This window comes from Sceloporus occidentalis, unplaced genomic scaffold (genome assembly GCF_023333645.1).
Source record: "Sceloporus occidentalis isolate IW3139 unplaced genomic scaffold, rSceOcc1.0.p SCAF_3, whole genome shotgun sequence".
NCBI lineage: Eukaryota > Metazoa > Chordata > Lepidosauria > Squamata > Phrynosomatidae > Sceloporus > Sceloporus occidentalis.
The window spans coordinates 61,179,521-61,206,939 of NW_028316983.1; the positions used below are offsets into that span (position 1 = coordinate 61,179,521).

The window sequence follows — 27,419 nt, forward strand, 5'->3', positions numbered from 1 at the left end:
GTGGAACACACTCCCTCGGAGAATGGTGGAGTCTCCTTCTTTGAAGGTCTTTAAACAGAGGATGGATGGCCATCTGTCAGGGGTGCTTTGATTCTGTGTTCCTGTATGGGAGGGGGTTGGACTGGATTGCCCTTTTGGTCTCCCCTAGCTCTATGATTCTGTGATTTGGTGATCCATAGAGAAATCAACACTGGACAAGGAGTACTTGAAATTGTGTGTGTGTGTGTGTGTGGAGATGGGAATAATTTTAGCAGTGCTTTTTGAAATTTTCTGTAAGAAGTGTGGCCATTCTTTCCTAAAATAAATAAATAAAGGCAACAGCGGCAGTTCCCTTATTGGTGGCAGTTTTAAAGGAGGCTGGCACTCTCCTTTCTCCCAAATACCCTGAGAATCACACTATCACACTATAGTGTGATACAGCATTGTTAGAATCACAGAATCATAGAGTTGGAAGAGACCGCAAGGGCCATCTAGTCCAACTCCCTGCCATGCGGGAAATCGAAATCAAAGCATTCCCGACAGATGACCATCTAACCTCTGCTTAAAGACCTCCAAAGAAGGAGACTCCACTACACTTCGAGAGAATTTGTTCCACTGTTGAACAGCCCTCACTGCCAGGAAGTTCCTCCTAATGTTGAGGTGGAATCTCTTTTCCTGGAGCTTGTATCCATTGCTCTGGATCCTAGTCTCTGGAGCAGCAGAAAACAAGGTTGCTCCATCCTCAATATGGCATCCCTTCAAGTATTTAAACAGGGCCATCATATCACCTCTTAACCTTCTTTTCTCCAGGCTAAACATCCCCAGCTCCCTAAATTGTTTCTCATAGGACATGGTTTCCAGACCCTTCATTTTAGTTGCCCTCCTTTGGACACATGGCTCCAGTTTCTCAGCATCCTTTTTAAATTGTGGTGCCCAAAACTGGACACAATATTCCAGGTGGGGCCTAACCAGAGCAGAATACAGTGGCACTATTACTTCTCTTGATCTAGACACTATACTTCAAATATTCCACCAACAACCAAACAAAAAAGAGTGCCTCCATTTAAAAGAAAGGATCCCAGACACAGACACTCTTCCTCCGCCTGGCCTCCTCTAGCCTCCCGCGCTCCCTCCAGGAGCAGCAGGGAACAGGCGCTTTCGTCAATGAACCCGGAAATGCCACAAAAAACGGCGCTAAGGGCCCTCTACACATTGAGTATTTCTCAACCTTTGGGCCTCCGGATGTTTTTGGACTCCAGTTCCCAGAAGTCCCTGTCAGTACGCTCATTGTTCAGGAATTCTGGGAGTTGGAGTCTCAAAGAGGAAAAATCTAGAGGAGCAAAAAATTAGAGAGACACCCCCCTGCCGCCGGAAGGCAACCAAGACACAGACGTGTTCTAAGATGCAGGTGGGAATCATGCAGCCCTCTAGACTGCAACTCCCAACATAGCTCCCTAGGTGAGGAGTGATGATATTTGCAGTTCAACAATATCTGTACAACCACAGGATTTCCACTAAGGTCTGGTCTCAGTTCTGTTGCCACTTCATACTCCCCTGCACCAGCCTCTGGGACAAAAGAAAAACCCTGTTCTATTGCACTGAATAAACAGCCTTGAACTCAGAGGTGAATCTCACCATCCGTCTGTCAGTCACCAAAATGCACCCCTCCTAATATATTTGATAGCAAGTGGTTGTGCATGTGGAATGGGGGGCATTTTTATTCAATGATATTTTTAATTGGAGATGTGAAGCATTTGAGCTGGAAGCAGGACATTTCTACATACAAAGCATGTGCTTATGACTAGGCTACAGCCCCTTTGGTTTCTAAAAAGGGTATTTAGAAATTAGGTGTAGAGAGATATGTCTGTTTTTCCTCTCAGTTCTGAGAAAAAACATTTTCATAGTCTGGGCATTTAAAAAAATGATTACCATAAAATTGTGTATCGTGTACTCTTTTTATATTATGTACTCTTCCTTCCTTTACAATTTAGTACCTATCAAATACAGAGTTGTTGCACAGGAGTGTTATATTTCCAGCCCAACAGCTCAAGAATGGGCTGCTGATTCAGAGACATGGCATTGTCTCAGTGACAAAGCCACAGTGACTCAGAAAATTATTCTTTCTTCAGATGGCAGAACCACTGAAGACTATATGGAATGTAGTTGTGAGGGTGTCACAACCAACAGTTTGATAATGACTATGATACCATGAATGAGGCTGAATTATATAACTTTTGCACATGTGCTCATGCCATTTTGTTGAGTGCTTTTAAATATTTTAATTGTGCTAATTTACAGTTGGGTACTCACTTTCTGTATCATACACACTTAAGCATCTCTGTAAAGACTGCAAATTTAGCACATATGAGTAAGTCTGCCCAGGTACTCCAGGATGGTATAGTGGTTTGTGTGCTGGACTAGACTTTGGGAGGCACAATATGAATCCCTGCTTTGCCATGGAAAACCACTGGGTGATCATGGACAAATCAGGCTCTCTCAGCCTCAAGGAAGGCAATGTCGAACCTACTTCAAACAAATCTTGCCAAGAAAATCCCATGATAGATTTGCCTTAGGGTCACTATGAGTTGTGAAATAATAATAATAATAATAATAATAATAATAATAATAATTTATAGCCCGCCCAATCACAAGGAATCCGGGTGGGTTACAGCAATAAGAATAAATAGAGAATAAAATAAAATAAAACAGAGCAACGTAAGTCACAGTAATTCACAGCTAGGCCTGATGGCGTTGGGCCTGTCTTTTTCACTCCCTCCCAGGCCGGATGACAGTTGCCATGGAGGGAGGGCTCTTTTTCTTGAGGCTAGCTCTGATGGAGTTTGGCCTGCCTTTTCACTCCCTCCCAGGCTGGATGATGACAGCTGGCATGGAGGGAGGGCTCTTCTTCTTGAGGCAAGAATTTAATTTTAATTAATTTTAATTTAACCCTTCTTATTAAATGTAAGAGAAGAATTGGTGGACAGAGCAACGTAAGTCACAGTAAACGGGGAGAGGAACTAGGTAGGGAAGGCCTGCTGGAAGAGATCCATCTTAAGAGCTTTCTTAAAGGCTCTAAGAGTAGAAATGTGGCGGATCTCCTTCGGCAGGTCATTTCAAAAGTTCGGAGCAGCAGTGGAGAAGGCCCTCTGGGTAACTGAGGTCAGTATAGATTTTTTCGGCTGAAGTAGATTCTTCTCTGAGGACCTTAGTGTGCGGGACAGACAGTATGGAAGATGGCATTCCCTTAAGTATTCTGGACCCAAGCCATGTCGGGCTTTAAAGGTAATCGCCAACACCTTGTACCTTCATGGACTTCATGAACAACCTTCCAGAAAAATTACTGCTTCTTCAAACATTATTTCTTTGAAGGATATGTGACTGTTTCACCAGATTGTTTATCTCCCATAAGTCTTTAAATTGTTATCTTGCTTGCATGAGAATTGATCTTTACCTGTTTGAAAGTATAACACCAAAGAGCTTTCTGATGTGTTGAGGATCCATGTATAATTATTATTGATTTGAATTACATCCTGCCTTTCTCAAAAAAGAAAAAAAAGGGGTATGCAAGGCAGCTTCCAGGTTTTTTTTTAAAAAAAATACAATTAAAAAATAAAACAAGATCAGATATTTAAGCTAAGTTAAAAGCACAATTTATAATAAAAGCACACAATTAAGTAAAATGAGCATACAACTGGTAATGTACCCCTTTCTTGGGAAATGGTTCTCAAAAACTTTCCTGAATTTTCCTTCTGGTGGAAGTACAATAAAAAGAGGGTCGCCTTAGCTTGCTTTGATAAGGAGTTCCAGAGCCTGGGAGAGGCCAGCCAGCCATCATTATTCTTATGCATCTGAGTATGTTGCAACTGTGAAGAGGCCTTCTGTTGAGGATCTCAATGCTCAGGCAGGGTCATAGAGGAGAATATAGCCTTTCAGAAGAAATAAAGTCTTTACTTCAGAGATCCTTTGCATTCAGAAACCATAATATTAGCTGCTCTGTATAGCGAGTGGGCTAACACCAAAAATTCTGAACTAGTGGTAAGTGTAAAAGAAGGGTTTATCTGAAGTTCTGTAGGAGCTGTCAGAGGCAAGCTACATGCTGTGTTAAAGACTTAGTTGGCAGCTTACGACTGCCTACTTTTTCTATTTTCTTCCTTTCTACAGAGTAGGTATATGTTGTTACTCTGGATTGTGCATAGGGATGGAGGCTGTTTCATTCTTACCAGTTTTTCATCTGAAAATTTGCTTTCAGCCCCCCACTCAAGGGTTAAAAGAAAGAATGGTACTTCACTTCTTATGTACCTCAGTTTCTTTTTGGATATACATGCTGGCTGGCCTTTCATGTGAACAGAGACAATGAATATGGTATTTCTGATCTTATAAGGCCCCCAGATCTAGAAAGTGCAACAAAAGAGTTTTTTTGGTGCTTTCCTGACAATGAGTCATATGGAGTGCTGAGGGCTGCATACAGCAAAGTCCCAGATGTGCTTTGTTTTGGATTGGAAAATTTGTGGGGAACTTCGCAGCTATAAAAATTACCATATTCACAATGAGACCACACTATACTCATGGTTCAAAGGTAAGACAAGGAAATGTAGCTGGAGGAGCTTTCACATTTCTCAGGTTGATGGAAGTAAACAGGCAATACAGGTTGTGTCTCCCTTATCCAAAATGCTTGGGACCAGAAGTGTTTTGTATTTTAGATTTAATTTTTTTTAATACCTGTATTTGCATATTTTTACATAATGAGATATATTGGAAATGGGATCCAAATCTAAACACAAAATTAATTTACGTTTCATAAACACATAGGTTGATATATACATATCATGAAAGTAACTTATACACATAGCCTGAAAGTAATGTTATAAAATATTTTTACTAACTTTGTCCATGAAGCAATGTTTGTGTACATTGAACCATCAGAACTCAATGGTGTAACTATCTCAACACCCATGAAAAAAGCTTTGATTTTTGGAGTATTTTGGAATTCAGAATTCTGCATAAGGGAGACTCAATATGTATAGTTATTCATACAGGAAAAGCCCTCCTTTGGGGCAATCTCATTATTTTCTCTTTTCTAAAATGGCAATTTTATGCATGAATTACTTCTGCACTATGTATTAGTTCATCAGATTATATGACTACAATGTTGCTACCATTTATGGAGAGCTTTGGTAAATAATCCAGGTAGATCCAGCAAGTGATCCATTCTACAGAGAGATGAAATACACACAAGATCATGGATTTCCCTAGTCTAGGAGGATGAAATTACTTGACCACACAGATTCTGAAATAAAACTCTTTCTATTCTGTTTTGCAAAAATGCGGGGGGGGGGGGGGGAGTCCTGGCTAGTTTCAACCCACATAGTTCACCACTCCTTCAATCCTAAATATCTCAGGGAAGAAAGGGATGGAATTTGCAATACATGTAGATGGCACAAGGAATATCAGTTCCATAAGGATTCAGGGAGCTCTGTAGGATGGAGAAATCTTGCACTATCCTGCCCCCAACACATATGCTCCTGCTTGTGAGAGATATTTTTAAAAAACCATTCAGGAAATTATGTTGTACCCTCTGTGGAATGGTAACTACTGCAACAGACTTCCTGCCAGTTCTTCTTGTTTGATTCACAGGCCAAAGATTTGGTTCCACCTACTTACTGAGCCTTCCAAATGCTTGACATGCCAATGCGCACTATGTAATTGCAGAAATATAGGGTTCCTTGCATTTTGTTTACATAGATAGTGTTGCGAATTAGGAGACATTAGAAGCCCAAGCATCAGTTATCAGGCATTAGCCAGGTCCTTTGAGAAGGTGGCAAGGTTAATTTAGGTCCTAAACTCCCTGCAGAAATAACTTTTAACTACCCTGGCTCAGTGCTCACTGCTAGGGAATCCTGGGAACTGCAGTATATTGTGGCCCCAGAGCTTCCTGACAGAGAAGGCTAAATGTCTCACAGAACTACAGTTCCCAGAATTCCTTAGCATTGAGTCAGGGCAGTTAAAGTAGTCTCAAACTAGATTATTTCTGCAGTGTGTTTTGAACCTTAGCCTTATTGCCTCAGGAGTTTTTCCATACCTAATCCTTCATGTACAGATACTGTTTGAGACAGTTTTCTTCAAACAGCTAAAAATACTGTATTGCCACTGGCGTTATCGGAGTGATGAGAAAGAAAAATGGTTTAAAACCAGAGAGGGTCAAATTTCCTCCTCCAACTTTTAGGCAGTAATAGTTTCCATTGGTGTAATTTGAATTTCTGTATTTTCTGCCTACTTTAAAAGATTGTCTAAAATTATTGTGTTGTGCTCTTAGCCTTGGAATACATTAGAAAGGTTTACCTCTTTCTTTCTTTCTTTCTTTCTTTCTTTCTTTCTAACTGACTGGATTTTGCAAATCGCTTGCATTGAGTTTTGTTAGTTGTTTGGAATCAAGTTTGCTCAGATAATCTTCTTTCCTTGACTATGATTTTCCTAGGACTTGTTTTTTCATGTCCAAATAATGTTTACTCTTTTCCCGCCAAGGGATTGTTCTGCAAACATGACAAGAGAGAAATGTTAAGGTATATTCAAAAGCCTAGTAACCTATTTCTAACTATGGCATTGCCTGCTGACCTGACATGGAAGGGATTTCCCCTTGTGGGGCGTGCATTTACCCTTGAGTCATATGAATTGAATGTGAATGCATAAAGTAAGGAGAGGATATTTGTACAGTGTATCTTTGCACCATAAAGGAATCCTAAACCTGTATCGAGGCAAGGGACATAATATTTATAATTAAAGATTATAATACAAGTAGGCTTTGTTATTATTATTAACAACATGTATTTATAGAGTGCTGTAAAGTTTGCACAGCACTTTACACAGTAAGGGCCAAATAAAATAAGGCAGGGGGGGTAAGAATAAAAACCTGCTAAGTAGCGTACAATCTAAAACAACATTACTTCCATTCTCCAGTTACATATACACAGCAACATAGAAGTAAAAGTAATAGATCTACCCTTAAGTGCATTAATTTCTTTCATCAGCAGAAAATTTGTAATTATCAGCACTCTTTTGTAAAAACAACAACAGTGTGTACCTTTATTTTAAATTAACATTCCAGATTTGTATAATATGTGCATGCAATAAACTGGTGTTTGAAAAAATTCTTACTATATTGCTCAGGATTGGTAGTGGCTCCATATTATCTATACTTTATAGCAACCCCAAGTTTGTTTGATATGTATGAAACGGTCCCAAGGACCCACATGTAGATAGAACTTGGTGCTATTTGATATTCATAACCAGATGGCAACTAATCTGAGTTGAAATTTCTCAGCTGAACTGTCTTCTCTTTTACCCATCCTACCACCCCAAGTACAGTAAGAGAAGGCCACTTTGCAAAAATTTCTTTGAATATACTTTCTTTGAATATATTGGTCCAAAACATACTGCAGAAATAATCCACTTTGAGACCGCTTTAACTGCCCTGGGTCAATGATAAGGATTTCTGGGAACTCTAGTTTTGTGAGACATTTAGCCTTCTCTGTCAGAGAGCTCAGGCTCCATAATAAACTACAATTCCCAGGATTCCCTAACACTGAGCCAGGGCAGTAAAAGTGGTCTCAAAGTGGATTATTTCTGCGGTATGTTTTGGACCATAGTTTCTTTGAATGTAGGACTGTTTTTTGCAACAGTCATCATTCTTCTAGCTTCAGGGCATTGTTAGGGGAATCAGACTGTTATCATCATGGTCTGAAAGGTTACTGCATACAGGACATGGCACTTGCTTTTTGGCAATCCAAGTGACAACCCTTTCCCCTGATTTCTTTTGCCTTATCTCCTAATATCAATTAATATTTTTTTAAAATTGGAGTAAGACCAACAATTTAAGATAACACATTGATATGCTATTTATTGGTATGTTTTCTCCAGCTGTGAAGCATTGCTTTCATCAGGTGGCTGGTGTCAAATGCATATTGAGACGAGGTGACTGTGTGAGTTTCCCTTCTTCATTGAAACCTCCTCCTTTTCTCCTCAAATGATTTTCCGTGGATTAATAGGAGTGATCTGCTCTGAACTGCATGTTGGTGGAATGATGTGAAGTGGCCTACATGTGATTCACAACTCACTGTATCTGTGACTCCCATCAGTATAGATGTAGCACACTTAAAGCAGAAAATGTAATAGAAAAGGGTCTAAAAAACTGTGAATCAAATGTTGAAAGGTGGGTGTTTCAGTATGATGGAAGTACAAAATAATACTATCACTATCCCAAATATTAGCTCACCCAACATTCTCCCAGCATGGGATATTTTGATCAGATGATCAGTTAAACCCTGGATGAAACCATATTGATCTAGTAAAGTAGCACAGTTGAGAGTAACCGTGATAGTACTGCTTTCTACATCATGGCACTTGGCCTTTTTTAAATACTCATGTCTATTCCTCCCTTCGTTTGACATCTCCCAAGAAGTAGAAGTGGAGGGAGGTGTTTCATTTGAGCAAGGGGGCAGAAGCAAGGATGAGGGGAAGGCACACCGATTTTTGTTGCAAGAGGAGTCAAGAAGTGGTATGGTGTCTCCTCCCCCAATAACAGGAACTCTTTTGAATTGTAGTTGTAGGAAGTAGCCGAACTGTATTTCCTACAGACTGTGAGTATTGCAGTGGAAAAAAACTTTGTCTAGTTTCCACCATGAAGGAAGCAAAATGGTTGCCAGGGAGCCAGTACATTTGTTGCTGCTGCTGCTACTTACTCCAAGGCAGACACTGACAACTCAAAAAGAAAGAAGTGCTGGTGCCGGCTGGAGAATTCTGGGAGTTGTAGTGCAAAAAGTAACTTTTCCAAGCATGTGATGCCACAGGTTCAAAAGGTGTGTGAGTACGCACACGTGTATGTATGTATGTATGTATAAACTGCTAGTGCACTCTTACCACTAGCCTGCAATCCTTGTGATCCCAGAACCAGAAACATCCTTTTCAGTCTGAGAAAGAAAGGGACAGTTTTGAAGATGTAGCATGTAGAATTAATAATTTATTATTGTTGTTGAGTGCCTTCAAGATGTTTCCGACCTATGGTGACCCTAAGATAAATTTATCACAGAGTTTTCTTGGAAATATTTGGTGAGAAGGGGTTTACCATAGCCTTTGTCTGAACCTGAGAGAATGTGAATTGCCCAAGGTTCATAAAATCAAAGAGTTGGAAGAGACCAGAAGGGCCATCCAGTCCAACCCCCTTTCAAGCAAAGCACCCCTGACAGATGGCCATCCAGCCTCTGCTTAAAAACTTCCAAAGAAGGAGACTCCACTACACTCCGAGGGAGTGCATTCCACTGCCGAACAGCTCTTACTGTCAGAAAGTTTCTCCTAATGTTGAAGTGGAATCTCTTTTCCTCTAGCTTGTATTCATTGTTCCGGGTCCTGTTCTCTGGAACAGCAGGAAAAAAGCTTCCTCCCTCCTCAATATGACATCTCTTCAAATATTTAAACAAGGCTAGCATATCGCCTCTTAGCCTTCTCTTCTCCAGGCTAAACATATCCAGCACCCTAAGTCTCTCTTCGTAGGGCATGGTTTCCAGACCCTTCACCATTTTGGTCACCCTGCTCTGGACATGCTCCAATTTGTTAACATCCTTTTTGAATTGTGGTGCCCAGAACTGGACACAGTATTCTAGGTCTGACTAAGGCAGAATAGAGTGGCACTATTACTTCTCTTCATCTAGACACTATGTTGCTATTGATGCAGCCTAGAATCACATTGGCCTTTTTAACTGCCGCATTACACTGTTGACTCATGTTCAACTTGTGGTCTACTAGGACTTCTAGATCCCTTTCACATGTAGTCTTATTCAGTCAGGTGTCCACCATCCTATATCTATGCATTTCATTTTTTTGCTCAAAGTGCAGCACCTTACATTTCTCTGTGTTGAAATTCAATTTGTTAGCTTTGGCCAAGCTTTCTAATCTATTAAGGTCATTTTGAATTTTGATCCTGTCCGCTGGGATATTAGCTATTCCTCCTAATTTGGTGTCATCTGCAAATTTGATAAGCATGTCCCCTATTCTTTCATCTTAATTGAAAAAATGTTGCATAGCACTGGGCCCAGGACAGAGCCCTGTGGGACCCCACTGGTCACTTCTCTCCAGGATGAAAAGGAGCCATTGCTGAGCACTCTTTGGGTTCGGCCAGTCAACCAATTACAAATCCATGTAACAGTTACCTTGTCTAGCCCACATTTTACTAGTTATTTGCAAGAATGTCATGGAGAACTTTGCCAAAGGCCTTACTGAACTCAAGATATACTATATCCACAGCATTCCCTTCATCTACCAAGCTGGTAATTTTATTTTAAAAAAGAGATCAGATTTGTGTGGCATGACTTGTTTCTCTGAAACCCGTGTTGACTTTTTATGATTATGGCATTCCCTTCTAAATGTTCACAGACTCTCTGTTTAATGATCTGCTCTAGAATCTTTCCTGGTATTGATGTCAGACTAACTGGACAATAATTGTTGGGATCCTCTTTTTTTCCCTTTTTGAAGATGGGGACAACCTTTGCCCTCCTCCAGTCTGCTGAGACTTCTCCTGTTCCCCAAGAGTTCTCAAAAGATTATTGCCAGTGGCTCTGAGATTACATTTGCCAGCTCTTTTAATACCTTTGGATGTAGTTCATCTGGTTACCCAGTGGGTTTCATGGCTGAGTTTCAAACTGGTCTCCAGGGTCGTAGTCCAACACTCAGACCATTACACCACGAGGACTCTTTACTTTGCTGTATGTGCAGCATATACTAATGAGCTGATGCAAGAAAGAAGAGTTTCCTTGCCATGAAAGACATTAATACATAGGTTGCTCAGCATTTCCTACACAGAAAGAAAATCGTTACAGTGTCTGAAATGAAATGTGAAGTAATGTCAGCCAGCTTCAAATTCATCCCAAGCCCCTGAAAGCTCTGAGAAACATCCTCAAAATTCCTCAACATCAAAAATAAAGCAATATATTGTAATTAAATTAGTTACACAGCATTTTACCATTTTGTGGCCTGTTACAGACTGCCAAAATAAAGCTGCTTCGGGTCTCTTTGGAGGTATGCTGTTTAAATGATGCATGCATCCTAAGAATCCGGAAGCTGCACCAAAGCTGCCCTCCAGTGCTTAGGAATGGAGTGTGGCTTTGGCGCGACCTCCGGACTCTTAGGACCCATGCATCATTTAAACAGCATACCTCCAATGAGACCCGAAGCAGCTTTATTTTGGCAGTCTGTAACAGGCCTGTGACACTGCAGAAGCATTTCGTTTTGCAGTTTAACCTGTTTGCATAGAGAAATAAAAAAGTACTTGACTTCACCAAAGAATATACACAGTCTGAACAGTGTGTATATTCATAAATATCAGCAAGTATTTTTACACAAATATGTAAGACTCCAGTTAGAATAAGTCTGTTTCCCTTAAATGATAAGCCTTTTTTCCACCTCCCTTGGTTATTGAGATGGTGCACCACACAGTCCTAGGCAGAAGAAGAATATTTATAAATGTGCAGTCCCCAGCTGGGAGGGCTACCAACATGTAATTATATCCTTGCTTGTATTACCCTCTCTTGTGTACAGGGACTGCAGCTGTCCTTCGCTCCCAATAATAAACAAGCAAAAAGAACAGCCTGTGACTTGACTTCCCAAGAAGATCTCTGCAGTTTCTGTAATCAAATTCAGACTTGTCTTTACTTTGCCCTTAATGCCCTCTTCTCACGGCTATACACTTACAAATGACAATTGGTGATGAGTTGATAAAAGCAGCATAGAAAGAATTCTGCAGAATGCTTTACTGCATTTATCCCTTCCTGGATAGCCCCCAAGGTCTTAGGCAGAGGAAAATTACTAGTAACCTGGGAAAAGGTGTGGTTCTGGACTACAGTTGCTAGAACATCCTCATCAGAGGGCTTGCACCTCTCTGAATCTGCCAGTTAGCAAGGCCACTAGGATTCTGGGAATTGTAGTTCAAAAAGGTAACTGTTCAAAGCTTTGGGTTTAGGGATATGTCATGATTGAGAGCATCTGGAGTTATGCAATCTTTCAGATTTCAGTCCAAATTTCTGCACTAAAATCCATATTTGGTGATAGGAGCAGGAGTCAATGTGGTGTAGTGGTTGGAGTGTTGGACTGCAACCCTGGAGACCAGGTTTGATTCCCCACTTGGCCATAAAATCCACTGGGTGTCCTTGGGCAAGTCACATGCTCTCAGCCTCAGGGGAAGGCAATGACAAACTTCATCTGAACAAACTTTGCCAAGAAAACCCTATGATAGGTTCACCTTAGGGTTGCCATAATCCAGAAACAGCTTGAAAGCACACAGCAAATCTGCACCAAAATCCTTCTTTCATGGCAGAAACAGGTATTTTCAAGCTCACTATTTTCAGCCTCAGCAATTAGAATATTTATTATTTATTTAATTAACTTATATCCAGCTTATCTCCCAATATGGTACCCAAAGCACCTTACAGTAGTAAAGCAATATACTGTATAGTACAAAAGTTTAAAACAAATTAAACAACCATTTCAGTTAAAACAGTAATTTAAAAGAATAAAAAAGTGCACTCAAAATTTAATCAAAGATACAGCACGGCCATTAAACATCTTTCTGCTTTAATCAGTTAAAGGCGGAAGGCCTGCTGAAATAATTTGTTTTATTTATATACCGCTATTCCAAAGATCATAGTGGTGAACAGCAAGTAAGCTAATTAGCAAGTAAGTTAATTTGCCCCCAACAGTCTGGGTACTCATTTTAGCGACCTCGGAAGGATGCAAGCCTGAGTCGAGCTAGGGCCCTTTTGCTGGTCTTGAACTCGCCTGCCAGGGAAAAAGAAAGCATAGCGGGGACAACTAAGCCTCCCTGGAGAGGGAGTTCGATAGCCTAGGAACAGCCACCAATAAATATAGCAGTAAAAGCAAAAGGAAAACAGACATCTAAAAAGGAACTTGTGACATTGTTGTCCCCTCCGTGTGTACTCTAGCATTTACAAAATGCAAAGCCCGCCCCTCCACCCCCCCCCCCCCGCTGCCATAACTCCACTATTCATTGGTGACAATATGTAATCACCCACGCTCCTATTTGCACTGGAAAAACTGCATCAGCTGTGGGGAATAACAGGGATGGGCTTCCTTTTGGCACCCACCATGCCAAAAAAACATTTCACCCATCCTGTGTCAAATGTCTTCCTGAACCAAACAGTTAAGCAATCCAGCCTTTGTCATGGGAGGAAAGACCAAAGCTTATGAGATTTTTGTTGATTTAGGAAGCTGGACAATTTTCTCACCCAATAAAATGAACTTGATCACTAAATCTAGTTTTTTCCAGTGGTTAGGCTCAGGCTGTATTGGCCCCAGAAATCCAAACAACCATAGTAGATTGTGGCTGACCTTTGACAAGTTGATAATAGCAGACAAGCTTTTGATCTCCACAAAACTCCACTCCCCCCACACCCCATATAGGATTTTTAAAAGGATGAAGAAAGCTCAATTATTTTTAGCCTCCATTTAAGGCAAGTAATTAAAATTGCTGAGGGAAAGGTTAAAATCTTCCATACCTGGATATAGTATATAGTGGTCTTGATCCACATGGGGGAGACACACATGCATACTTATAAGAAAAAGACAAGGATGAGCTTCATAAAACTTTTTCAACTGAGCATGTAACTTAGTCCTTAAAAACAACATCTCTTTGCCTCTTGTCCTGTTATTCATGGTGGTGCTATTAGTGACATGGATAGAGTTTAGCTTTATGTCTTCTTCAGATTCCATCTTTGGAAACTTAGATTCAGACAGAAGTGATTATATTCAGCCTGGATACTTATGTTCGGTCTGACTGCCCATAGCAGTTTTGTAGTTTTGTGTGGCACCAGCACACTTTCTCAGAGAAGGCTAAATACTGAAAACTTCAGATCTCAGGATTCCATAGGATGGAGCTACATCACTTAAAGTGGTGTCAAACTGCATTATTTCTAGATGCACCCTAAGACATAAGGTGCCAGAGCATGCAGACAAGAAAAGAGTGCATAGAGACTGCTGTGCCTACATGGAATCGGAGGCAAATATTGCTGCTACCCTTATATTGCATCAGACCATAGATCTATTTAGATCCATACTGCCTATACTGATTAGCAGTGGCTTTCCAGATCTTTCTACTCTACCTTAAGAGGGCAGAAATTGAACCTGGGACTTTTGTGTGAAAGGCAAACTTCTGACCTGTGATCTTTGCTATAAGTGGATATTGTTAACCAGTTTTTAACCCCCTCTTTTTTATGAAATTACATGGAGAATCTAATACCAAGCCTATGATTGGGAATCTATGTGTCAACGATCTTGTTTTTAGTATTGTGGAGGTTTCACAATGCATGATGCATGCTGTTGCATTTGGATTTCTTTTGCATCAGTAAATTAGCCAATCTGAATAGTAATATTAACTCACCAAGGAGATACATTTTTCTTTCTGTTTCAACATGCAATGAGAATATTTACCAATAATATTAAATACTCTCCTTCAATAAAATAATTCAATAAATATGTTATTAAATCAGAATTTTTTGCTGCTTGTATTTGCTTGCTGACCCAATGCACAAATATTGGTTCCGTGAGTCTTACTACAGTGAGAAACTGAAATTGCAAGATATTTTTGAGCCTCAATTTCATTTTTAGGATAAGGAAATAAAACTAGTTTTGATAACAGTCATGTTTTACCCCTTTCCTGTTTGAGCTATTATTAAACATACAAAGATGGAAGTTCCGCTTGTGAAATTCTACTCTTTGTTAACCAAAACAACTCCCACAGCCTTTATTCTGTGGGAGATAAGGAAGGAATTTTGAGGCAGCATTTGGTGAAAGCACTTACAAATATTTAAGATTTCTATGGCCCACTCCTCTGGCATTCAGATCAGCATACTCAAAATTCCACAAATAGAGGGAATAAGCCTGTTTTGTTGCATTGTAGTATATGCCAAATATTATGGTTTCTGGAAATCTATGTCTCTTGGCAGGATTTGTGCTTACAAAGCACACAGTGCCAAGGGAAATGTGTGGATTTTTAAGAAGGTATGCCAGTGTGGCATAGTGGTTGGGGCATTATACTATGACTCTCTCTCAGCCTCAGAGGGAGGCAAATGCCAATTTTGCCAAGAAACTGTGATAGCGTCACCATAAGAAATTACTTGAAGGCACACAACAGCAACACAGCAAAATAAACACCTGATGTTTATTCTGTTTTGGTCAGACCTTACCTAGAATGTTCTGGGCACCACAATTCAAGAAGGATGTGGATAAACTACGTTTTAATTGTATTGTTCTTTTAATGTTGTGAAGCTGCTCTGAATCCCAGTTCTGGGAAAAGAGTGGGATACACATAAATATAACAAAAACAAGAAGCTGGAGCGTGTCCAGAGGAGGGTGACCAAAATGGTGAAGGGTCTGGAAACCATGCCCTATGAGGAGCAGCTTAGGGAGCTGTGCATGTTTATCCTGGAGAAGAGAAGATTAAGGGGTGACATGATAGCTATGTTTAAATTTTTGAAAGGATGTCACATTGAGGATGGAGCAAGCTTGTTTTCTGTTGCTACAGAGAATTGGACCCAGACCGATGGATTCAAGCTAGAGGAAAAGAGATTAAACCTCAACATTAGGTAAATGCTGTTTGACAGTGGAACACACTGCCTTAGAAAGTGGTGGAATTTCCTTCTTTGGAGGGTTTAAACAGTGGCTGGATGGCCATCTGTCAGGAGTGCTTTGATTGTGTATTCCTGCATGGCAGGGGGTTCAACTGGATGACCCTTGTGGTCTCTTCCAACTCTTTGTTTCTGTGATGTATGTATATTACTTCCTTTGCAGTGGTACTTTCTGTTTTATATTAAAACTGAAGCAGAATAAACAGTACTTGCCATGTTTTGCCTGCATGAAAAAGGAATGTAGGACTAGTTATGTGATAACATAAACTAACAATTTCCCCACACTGCTGCATGATGCAACTCACCTCCACTAGGTGATAACAAATGGCTTTGAAGCCTTGTTGATCATTCACTTTTCCTTGCTACCCCCAGTTTACATGTTAGGTTTTGCAAGCAGGAGTTCAGGGAGACAGGGATAGAAAGCATTGCATCCTGTTTTTAGGCAGGTTTTTTTAAAATATAAAGACAGGAGGACCATTGTTGGATTGATGTAGAAGACCAAGACCAGAATACATGTCCATCGTGATTTGAAGGTCTGGAATCTTGGTCTCAAAGTGTGTGATTGATTTCAGTAGAACTTTCTTGGAATTTATTTGGCTGCATCAGTTTTTTTTAAAGCCTTTACTTATTCATGACACAGTCTTTTCACCATCTGCTCAGGGGTAAGTCCAATTGTGTTTGCTGAGGCTTACTCCCAGATAACTGTTCACAGGGCTATAGTCTAAATAGTGTGAATGGAAGCTCTTCCCACCTGTGCCAATCTCTGCCAGAGGGGGACCTAGTAGTATAGCTTTCAAGGATTAATTTGTGCTTTGTTAGGTACCAGTTAATCCTTTTGTTGAGGATGCTGCTGGACAATTTGCTGAGATTGCTATTAACACAGCTACTTCTGTACCCAAACTACTATAGAGTGTGTTGATTTGTACCAATTGGATAATTTGATTCAATTGCCTCTATGGAAAGCTGATTCAATTTTGCTTAATTTCCTAAGTACTTCTCAGATAATTTGTGTGTTTCTGTTCCCAGTATTTCGTTTGGTGTTATCTGGACTAGAGCTTTATTTGAATTAGGGTTTGTGTTAGTTTCCTGGAAGTATTATAGGGACTGTAAAAGGCACATGATAGTTATAGTAATATTTTAAAGTATTTAGTGCAAACTAAAGAGATGTTTTGTTATGCCTGATCATTTTATTTTTATGGTGTCTTGAAATGGACTTTCCTCAGGCCCATGGAAATCATTGGGTGGCCTTGGGCAAGTCACACTCTCTCAGTCACAGGTGAAAGCAAAGACAAAACCCCTCTGAAAATCTTGCCAAGAAAACCCCATGATAGGAATGCCATAAATCAGAAACAACTTTGAAGGCATACAGTAACCAACTAGCATAATATATTTTTTAATGTTTTGTTACTGTTGTTGTTGTTATTATTAGGATTGTTAACCAGGATTGAAATAGACATTTTATTTGATTGTGTGTGGTTTGGTGGTTGTTTAAAACTGTACAAGAATTAATTGTACAAAAACTCACAAGTAGGCTGAACAGGGATTCATGCTCATTTGTTACCATTCTGTTGGGTCTAAAACACAACATAAACAGTTGTTAACGAAATTTAAACAGGAAACAGAGAGGCTCATTTGCAATGAATCTAGCCACTGGGGAACCTTAAAGGTAAACAATTCTACAGTGAAGGCATTAGTCTTCAAGGTGTGGCAGCGCATTTGTTAATTATACTGAGGCTATTTTTAGATTTGGTACAATCATATTCTGTAGATTGAAAATCAGCACACCTTTTGAAGTTGAAGGGAAACTTTTAATTTCTCAGGGAGAAATTGATTGATGGCAGACAAGCTTCTTCAAAAGACAGCCAAACATGCTCACTCATTCTTTAGTCTTCCTTTGCAATGTGCAACTTGAGGAATGTTTGGGGTGTATTTTAGGTCATGCTCTCAGTTCATGCTGGGCAAGAGCCAATATCCCATATAAATTGAGTCAAGGAAGTCACAGCCCTGAGTTGCAAAACTAAAGCAGCTCTCTTGGACATCTATCACTTGTAAATTCACCACAATTCAGAGCTGACAGGACAACATGTAACAGAAACAAACATTAGATTGTAAAGCATTTTGCTTTTAAAAAATCTGTCCAACTTCTGAAGGAATCCTGTTTGAAATGGCCCAAGTCTTTTAAAAAAAGAACTACAGTATAAGACCCTGGTATGATTGGGGCCCTACAGCTGCCCATCAATACCTGGATAGCAGACTTCAGCAGATACCTGCTCCAGTTTTACCTTTGCTGTGAGATATTTTTACTTAAATTGAATGATTTCTAAATTCATATTTATACATATGAATTGTCATTAGCAGACTTTATGCTTATATTTTTAATTTACTTTGGTAAGGCATACAGCCTGCATCTGAGCTGTAGGCATCCCATATCCACCCGGAATTCCCGTTCTTGAAAAAGCAGCAAGAGAAATCCAGGTTGTAGATGGGCTTTCTGGGTGGATATGGGCTGCTTACAGATCGAACACGGGTAAATGCGATAAGACCTGTTTTTTCTTTTAGATCCCACATCTCTCCTGCCAATTTTTCTGTGTGCAATAATCTCCATAAAGATAATCTAAGGCCCCATTCCCACTGGGCAAAAAAAGTGGCTTATTTTGCTGCGATTCTGACTCGGATTCTGACTCGAATCTGACCCATCGTTCCCATTAAAAACGGGTGCAAACAGACCCAGGGTTTTTTACCCCTGTTTTCATTCCCATTGGTATTTTCCCTGTGGTAATTTGAAGCTGGTTATTTTGCTCCCCTTTCCCATTGCCCTTCCAGGACCTCTTTTTTTAAAAAAATCAGCTGTCAAACAAGTGCTTAAGCGCTTGACGTCACAGCCAATCAGTCGCTTGGGCGCTTTTCCCCTCTGGGAAAGGAAGAATAGTCTATCTGGGAAAGAGAAAAGGAGCCTCTATTCACCCTAAACCCATTTGCGTCCAGGCTCTTCTGTGTCTCCCCAGACTCCCTCTGGGAAAGAGAGAAAAGGAGCCTCTATTTGCCCCAAATCCCCTTGTGTCTGAAGCTCTTTTGTGTCTCCCCATAGTTCCTCTGGGAAAGAGAGAAAAGGAGCCTCTATTTGCCCCAAATCCCTATGCATCCGAGGCTCTTCTGTGTCTCTCCATAGTTCCTCTGGGAAAGAGAGAAAAGGAGCCTCTATTTGCCCCAAATCCCTTTGCATCCAAGGCTCTTCTGTATCTCCCCATAGTTCCTCTGGGAAAGAGAGAAGAGGAGCCTCTATGTGCCCCAAATCCCTTTGCATCCAAGGCTCTTCTGTATCTCCCTATAGTTCCTCTGGGAAAGAGAGAAGGAGCCTCCATTCCCCCAAATCCCTTTGCCTCCCCTATTGTTCCCTGGGCTGTCTGAGGGGCGATCATGCAGGCTTGTACTGCAAAGCCCATCTGCTGCTCAGGCTCTCAAGTAGAGGCAAAAAATGAAAAAATGAAAAAGCAATAGTTTATAATGGTGTTCAGTGGCTCTCCTCACACATCGGTCTATGAATGTGGAGCAGGGGGGAGGTTGCAGGGGGAGTAATGTGTTTACTGCATTTGGAGCTCAGTGTAGCGTGATCGCCTTACCCTGCTTCCCAATCCACCAGGAGAAAGGCTATGCGAACGGAAGAAAATGGTGCCGGCAATTCAGGAAAGAGAACAAGCGGGTGACACCCCCAGGCCAGCCCCTTGAGCACTGCTTCTCCCATCCCCAAGTTTCCGAATCAGACACCCTTGTCGTTCCCATTCGTATGCCGCAAATCAGATTCAAGAGGCACAGGAAAACTCACTAAAAAGCCGCTGTTTTTTTAAAACCGGTTTATCAACCAATAATTCGGGTTTTTCAGGATAAATCAATTCAGATTCGAATTCCAACGGGAACGATATCGGAGCAACGTGGATCGAATGCATGCTCAAATGGAAACGATGCACCCATGATTTGCGTCCTGATCCGTGTTATAAGCCAGTGGGAACACGGCCTTAGGAACTTAATACCCAGGCAGCTTTGTTAGCTACTTCCATTAGCTCTGGTGCTCATACATATTGTGTTACCTTTGCTTGGTGGGTTTCAATTTAAATATGTATGTCCTAACCTTAATTTCTAGGCATTCACATTTTTCTATATGAGCCTGTCCAGGTTTTAAAACATCTTGGAGATGTTCTCTTTTGGGTCACACAAATGCAACCAGAGACTCATTTTGTGGCAACATAAGACAAGGCTCATCTAAGAGGCTGCTTCCATGTTCTGCAACTGCTTTCCTAGAAAGGCTAGGTTAAATTCTTCTCTGTTGTTCTTCAATCAGTGGGCAAATACATATTTATTCAGGCAGGACGTTTGCATATGAGTTGGTCTGTTATTGAATCAGTTAGGGTCCAGCTGTGTCTTCTGTTGCTGAGTGTTTTTTTTAAATGTATCTGTTCTTATCTTACAATTTAATTAAAGTTTTGGTTTTAATCTTTTATTTATCTTTATTTTATTATAGTTTATTTCTGTTTGTGCCTTATTTGGTGAAACAGTGGGGTATTCAATAAATAACTAGTCAACAACAGGCTCTTTTGATAGGCATAGTTGTAAGAAAAGCAGGAAAAGGCCCTTAGTTGACACAGCCCATGCCACCCTCAACCTGAAGCCAAAAATCTTTTGTCTTGACTTAAACTAGATATGATTGAAACTTGAAAAGTTGCTTATGGGGACTATGGCTCCAGGAACTTTCTAGTCAGCATAGCCAGTGGTCATGCTGGATGGAGGATTCTTGGAACTGTAGTCCACAAAGTAACTTTTTTCGACCTCTAGGTGTGATGATAACTATGTGATTTAGAAGCAACTTGGATATTAATAGATGTGGGGAGAGGGACTTTATCTGGATACCAGAGTACAGGAAGAGGAACTTTAACTCTGCTCTCTCCATTTGCAATCCTTTGCTTTTTTGGAATTTATATTTTTAAAAAATATTTTCAAGCTGTGGATGGTTGAATCAGTGCATAAAGAATCCATGAATAGGGAGGGCTGACTGTATATGCACAAGTCTGACAGTTTTGTCCAGGGGTTCAAAACAAAATGATCTGGGCCAAATGTTTTTGGTTCGTTGGCTATCATAACTCAGTAATATATCCTATATGCACAATTGCTATGATAACATGGTAGATGAGCTAGAATTCCTCAGCAGGTGAAGTTATATGTATGTTTATAAATGGGGAGATTCAAATACCACTGGGCTATTTTTAAACTTGTAAGTGTACTTGGTACCACTTACCAAAACCTCCTGAAATCTTGTGTATGTGTGTGCTTGTGGGTTTCATTGAGGACAAAACATATGATTCAGGAGATTTATGGCTCGTTTAAGTAGTAGCAGGAATTTTGAAGCACTTCATAGTGATTTTATGATATCAAATGGTAGACAAATTCCACAAATAGATGATAAAGTAGTTATGGCAGAAGCAGTGGTTCTGTTTAGTAGAGAATAATGCTGCCCCCTTCAAAAAGGTCCTTCTGCCGTTTTTGGGAAGTGGGAAGGCTTTATCTTTCTGAATCTGCCTCCTACCCAGAGTGGTAATGTTTTCACTGTACTGTATCTGAGCTGCTTCTGACTGTGGTATTTCAAGCATGGAAGGGAAAACATTTGGCCTCTGACCCAAGTGCTTGTTAACAACACAACTGCCTATCTTGCTGAAAAGCTTGGGCTAAAACAGTCTAGTGATTCAGTTGCTCACTAGCTTTATCATGCAACTCCTGTCCTTATTTGTGACATTTCTTCAATCTGCAAAGTCTCAAAACCTATTGCAGTGGTGATTAATGGTTCACTTCCCCATTTTGAGGCTGTTTTCTCTTTGTTCATGCGATGAGAGCTGTCTGGGACACCATCTCTGTAAGTCATCTTCTTTAACTATCATATTATAGCCATAACTGAGGTCAAAATGGTGAGGACAGAGTTTCCCAATGTGAACCTGGACTTTTAACGCTAAGGGCCAAATATGTTTGAAAATGGGATGCTGTCTGCCTCAGTTATTCCTGCTCCATATGTTACCCAGTCATTTTTAAGATCTGCAACTGCAGATAGACCACTTTTACATCACAAAAAAGAGGACAAGGTATGTGGACGTGCATGAAATTTGCAAATGTTAATTTTATGAACAGATGCAACATCGTTAACTATATGTATAATAATAATAATTATAATTTAAATAGAATTCAGAGACATAGCCATGTTAGGCTGCAATATTAGTATGCAAAGGGATCTTGTAATACTTTTGAGAGTAAGTGAAAGAAAGAGGTTGTAGCATAAGCTTTTGTAGACTTGGTGTATTTCCTTAGATGCATGGAATGAACTGGTGTTTACTCCATGCATCTGTAGAACAGATCTAAGAAAGCTTATATTACAATTTTTTGGCACCGTTGTCTCAAAGATGCTACAAGGTCCCTTTGCATACATAAAAATTGAGTAGAAATATAATATTCCTGACTGTGGAATATTCATTCTACTTTCCAACTACTATCATTTGATGGACAACTTCATAGCCCTTACTCTCTTCTTCCCATGATTCCTTATCTTTAAACCTGACTTGGATGGAAAAGCCCTTCAGGTGTAGGATGCCTTCAAAAAAGAAATGCCATTTCTAAAGCAGGACAGATGGCCACTCTAATGGCAGAGGAAGAGCCATGAAAGGCATTCCGATACTATCTCTCTTCTTTGGCAGGGTCATGTGAGGCAACAATGAGGCCCAACTGGCCAAGCCACCATCTCATATGAGTTGAGGGCCAGCCCTAGAGCCTTGCCTTGGCAAGAGTCTCTAAAGCAAAGAAATTTTATAGATCACTGTGTTAACCTGGTTTCCAAAGTTTAGTATTTGTCACATCACAATTTTTTCCATCTTGCTGCTCTCCAAGAAGCAGGGAGAGCCATTTCAAGCCTTGTGTTGTTTTTAAATTACACTGCACCATTCTGCTGAGGCCATAACATTTCAAAATCAAATCTTATCTTCCTCATTGCTACCATTGCTGTCCATTTGAGTGCCCACTGTCTTTGAGACCAATCTGCCCAGCCACCCCAGATGGAGATGAAATGGCAAACAGAGGCTGTATCTTTCTTCTCTTGCCTCCCATTGCCCAGTTCTTCTTTGTTTACTGGCTTTGAAAGGACAATCAGTGGGACAGTAAATCTGGTTTGACTTTTGGTCTGAACTCTTAAGGAACTAGCCAAGGTGCTGAACCAAGTTTGGGAATAGGGTCTAGCACAATGGATAGAAATTCAGACTAAACTTTAGTCTGGCTTCATTTCCTCACTGCCATTATAGCCACCAGCCACCACTGGGGACAGTAGAAAAGCCAAGGCGTACACAGCAAGAAGTAGTACCAGAGCCAGGGTCTCCAGAGGGTGGCATTGGGTGCCCTGCTAAGGGAAAGGGCCTTGGGAGGTGCCCAGTTATGCCAGTCCCTGATACTCATCTTGATAAATGGTACCAGAGGGGGGCAAGGATCCTCATGGACAGGTAGACCCTATGCTCCCCCATTCCCAATAAATAAATAAATAAATAAATAAATAAATAAATAAATAAATAAAATTTATTATTTATAATTTCCAAGGGGTCACTGCTGGATCCCTTGGAAATCATAGAAAAATAATAAATTAGAATAAATTTACCATAGCTGAAAATTAGGATAAGTCTTGCTATGGTCATTGAGCCTTATTTCATGTTTAGATTTGTAGCTTTAGTCGTATATGTTAAGTCACTTTTTTTTAAAAAAAAGTATTGACTTGATGGTAATGCTGTGAGGTATAAGCTTAATGTAATGTGGATACAAAGGTTTTAATTGTATTTATTACAGTTTGATGTATTGTAATTTGTGATTTATTTTAAGGAAGAGGGGGTTGTGGGATTGTTTTATTGTGTATATGGTTTTATTGATGTAAGTCACCTTGATCCTATTGGAGAGGCAGGATAGAAGTAATTATTATTATTATTATTATTACAAGATAAGCATTATTACTGTATTGCAACCTCATCCTCCACACTGTTAATTGTTTTGTACCATATAGACCAAAGGTGAAGAGTACCTGGGCAAAGGTCCTTTACAAATCTTTATGCCAGCTGAGTTGACTAGGACTGATGTAAGTTGCAGTAGAATATATGGTGGACCAGATATTCCTCTGCCCCTACTCTAGACCCAATAAATTAGTTATTCCTTGTCTGAAGGCAAAGATGAATCATGGTCCCATCTGCAAACAGAAAGAGGGCTTGGCTGCCACCCATGAAAGGTAACAGAACTGAGAATTTGTAGGCTTCAGCTGCCACTTTCTTTTTGTTGTTCAGCTGTATGATATCAGAAGGCTTAAACAGTTGAATTTTTGGTTGTCCATAACATGAAATAGATGGGCTTACAGTGTTGTGGAATAAATGAGACACCCTGCCTCATTCATGACATTTTACAAAGGGACTAGATAATTTTGTTGTTGTCTCTTGGCCCACCCATTTTTCTCTTACTGCTGTTAGAAATAATAGGCTGGTATAAGAGTATGCTGCAGTCCTGCTAAAAATTCACAATGAAATGATCCTGAAAAGGCATAACATCCTTGTTTGGTCTTGGAAAGTGTTTGTTTGTTAACCAAAGTAGTGAGTAGCAGATGTGTGGGCATCTATGCAAGATAGATAACAGCTTTGGCTCCAGGAGCGAGTGAAGTTCCTGAATATTCCCTCCTCCTTGAGGGCAGATGTACAAATTCCTCATCATATGTTAAAAGAAAAAGGATAAATATGTTCACACTTGAACATTTATTTCTTATCATTTCTCGTAACAGATATGTCCTGGCTTTGACAGATTGTTTAGTTTTCGAGAGCTTGGCAATCTCGCCAATCCATGCTTTTGTGAGTCTGACAGCTGGAAGTTCAGCCTTATTTCTTAGGTAGGCAACTTGTATAAGGACTGGTTTTCCATAGGCATTTTTCACAGGGTGAAAGAGTTTTGGTTTATTACAGCTATTTTATATGGAAAATATTCCTTACAAAAGGTAACCTATTGTGTGGGAAGTGATCTTGTGTGGACTTTACTAACAGAAAGGCAACATTGTGGGATGAGGGTGGAGCCCCCATTACACAAACTGCCAATGCACAATGCTAAAAAGCTTTTGGCCTAATACACACACACTCACATACCACCTGCACACAAATGTCATCTACGTAGTTTTTTGTGGCTTTTTTGGGTTATGTGACCATGTTCTAGAAGAGTTTGTTCCTGACATTTTGCTAGCAAACTCTTCTAGAACATGGCCACATAACCCAAAAAACCCCCCCACACACACACTAAAAAAGAAACAAACAAACCTATGGGTGCCAGCCATGAAAGCCATCATCTTCATGCTTTGCTCTATTCTGTTCCTGGGGTTCTCTGCAATACCTTTCTTGGCCATATTGAGATTTTACTTAATATAGCTTGCTGTGTCCTAAATGTGCACCTGTTTCAGTCTCACCAGGGAGCAGAGGCACTAGGTTCCCCTGAGCTGGTCCCTATAATTTCCCTAACTTCTGCCTGTTTAGCCTAGTATTTAGCCTCTCTTCTAGTTCTTGCAGGAGAATCCCTGGCCTGCTGTGACTAAACTCTGAGTGCAAGAATTCTTTTCTTGTGATGCAGGCTTCAGCAAGATCTGTCAGAGTCTGAGAATAGCCTGAGTATCAGTAGCAATCCACTTGGCGCCTTGTCTCTTAGCAAGGGTTCATGGGATATTGTTTTGTGTTTGCTCCCTTAAGGAAAACCAGGGTACATAAACTTGATATTTCAGGTTACCAGGTCATAGGCAAACTTGAGGGTGTTTTTTTCATCCTCTCATTAGTACTAGTACAGTATTCACCCGAGGCTTCATATTTTTGGGGAAGAATTTGGGTTGCAGCAGTTTGATTATTTTTATGAGTTTGATTTTGCAGCAGAAAATGGCAAAGACTGCTCATTTTACTAAGCAGAGATTATATGGAAGAAAACTCAGTAGACATGACCTGATAGAATCATAGGCAACATTTTTGCATTTCCAGTAAAAACTATTCTTTCTTTAGAATGTGGAGGTAAATACTTGGTATGCTGCAGGTTTTTTGTGTTCATTCTGGCAGCCCATTGGAGTAAATGGCAACTTGCTTCAGTCTGCTCAAAATCAGCAGTTTTAAGGGATGGCTTCTTGCATAGATCTGTGTTCTGTGTTTAGTAACTGAAGCCTTCTCTGTTTTTCATGGTTATTTAAATCCTGTGATAAGGGAAGAGCTAAAGATAGGCCCTTCAGCTGGCCCTAGGAACCTGTCACAGTGAGAGGCCTGCCATGGGATATTCCCTAAATCCCAAATACAAAGGCGGAAACATGGCTGTTAGCCTACAAGAGAGCAAGTGTACTACGTTGCTCCCTGGCATTGATGCCAGCTGGACAAGGCTTCTTACACAAGAGCCTTGTTGGTTTTTTATCTTGGCTTGCTTTTGCAGCAGGGTTTCCTAGCATTTTTGGTTGTAAGCATGAGAATTTTTTGGCACTGGATGTTGTCAGTGCCAGGAGTCTCTTGTCTCTTGCCTCCCCAGAATGGTCCTCTCTCACACATATCCCATGCCTAAATGTGAGACTTCTGGTATTAGCGATACAGTCTATTTATCATCAGTGATTTTATAAATATGTTTAAGTGAAGGTGCCTATCTGAAACTTCTACTTTGTTTTGTCTTGTATATTTGATGTGTTACTGATAATTGGGATCACAATGGTTTTGATGCAAACAAACATTTTATAATTAACGTACCTTAAAACACATGTTTGTGTAGCTTTTTATGTGCCACTTAAAAAAAATCTTTATAATCCAGGATATTCTAGAAAATTGGCTTCTTTCAGCAAGGAAGTGCAATCATTGAAGGGTTCATTGCAGTGATATAGGCTCAGCTCATAACAGCAAGCAAACAGCTGTGTGATGGTGGCTAGCTAGATCACCATCAGTTTGTGCATAATTTTTGTACTGGGGTGCTGAAATATGAATGACCAGCAAAACATCTATATTGCAAATGTCCAAAAAGAGTTAACTGCATTGCTAAATTTCTGCGTAGTAATCACCCATTACACATGAATGATTCATCAAGTTGGTAAACCATCTTGCAATTTGGATTCTCTGTTTGGTTGTATGAATGGGGTTTTAATATCTTTTGCCTTTTGTACCAAATATATACTTTTAAAATAAAATGACACATACTCCCTCCACAAACTTGCATAGATTCCTTTGAGGCCTCTGGTGCTGCTGACGTAGAAGCTAAGTTGTGGTCCTCCATTTGATAAGAGGTTACAGGCTCAGTACTGATCTCCCTTCCGATGAATTGGGCAACTCACCTTAGTTACAGTATTTTGGGAAACAGCAATTACTTGTTGTAGAAGAACAGAGCTATTTTATTGCCTTTATTTTGATTTGCATTGTGAGCCACCTTGCATTCAGTATTTTGAAGGGCAATGTGTAAATGCCACAAATAAGCAAGCAAGCAAGCAAGCAAGCAAGCAAACAAACAAACAAATAATGAACAGTAGTTATACTGTTCTAGGGAAGTTCAGGCATTCACAAACCCCATGCTCGTGTTAAAACTCAGGAACCTACCTGGTTCGCTTAAAATGAGGAACCAGCAAGAACAATTCTCACTTGTCATATTCCTAGTGGATCGAAGTGATGTCTTTAGCCAAGATCCCAATTAGTTATTAGCAACCAAAGATCAAGAAAGCTAGAGTCC

General features: G+C 40.2%; 1 protein-coding gene across 4 annotated transcripts in view; it reads left to right on the top strand.

The window, feature by feature from the left end:
* Window positions 1-27,419, top strand: part of TFEB (transcription factor EB) — a 74,106-nt gene that overhangs the window by 10,981 nt on the left and 35,706 nt on the right. Inside the window, exon 1 of one of the 4 annotated variants that reach the window (XM_089514645.1) lies at window positions 21,767-21,784. The exons of the other annotated variants lie outside the window; for them this stretch is intronic. The gene's annotated coding sequence lies outside the window, so the exon portion shown is untranslated. Of the gene's footprint in view, window positions 1-21,766; window positions 21,785-27,419 lie in introns of those variants that run through there. 4 annotated transcript variants of the gene reach the window in all.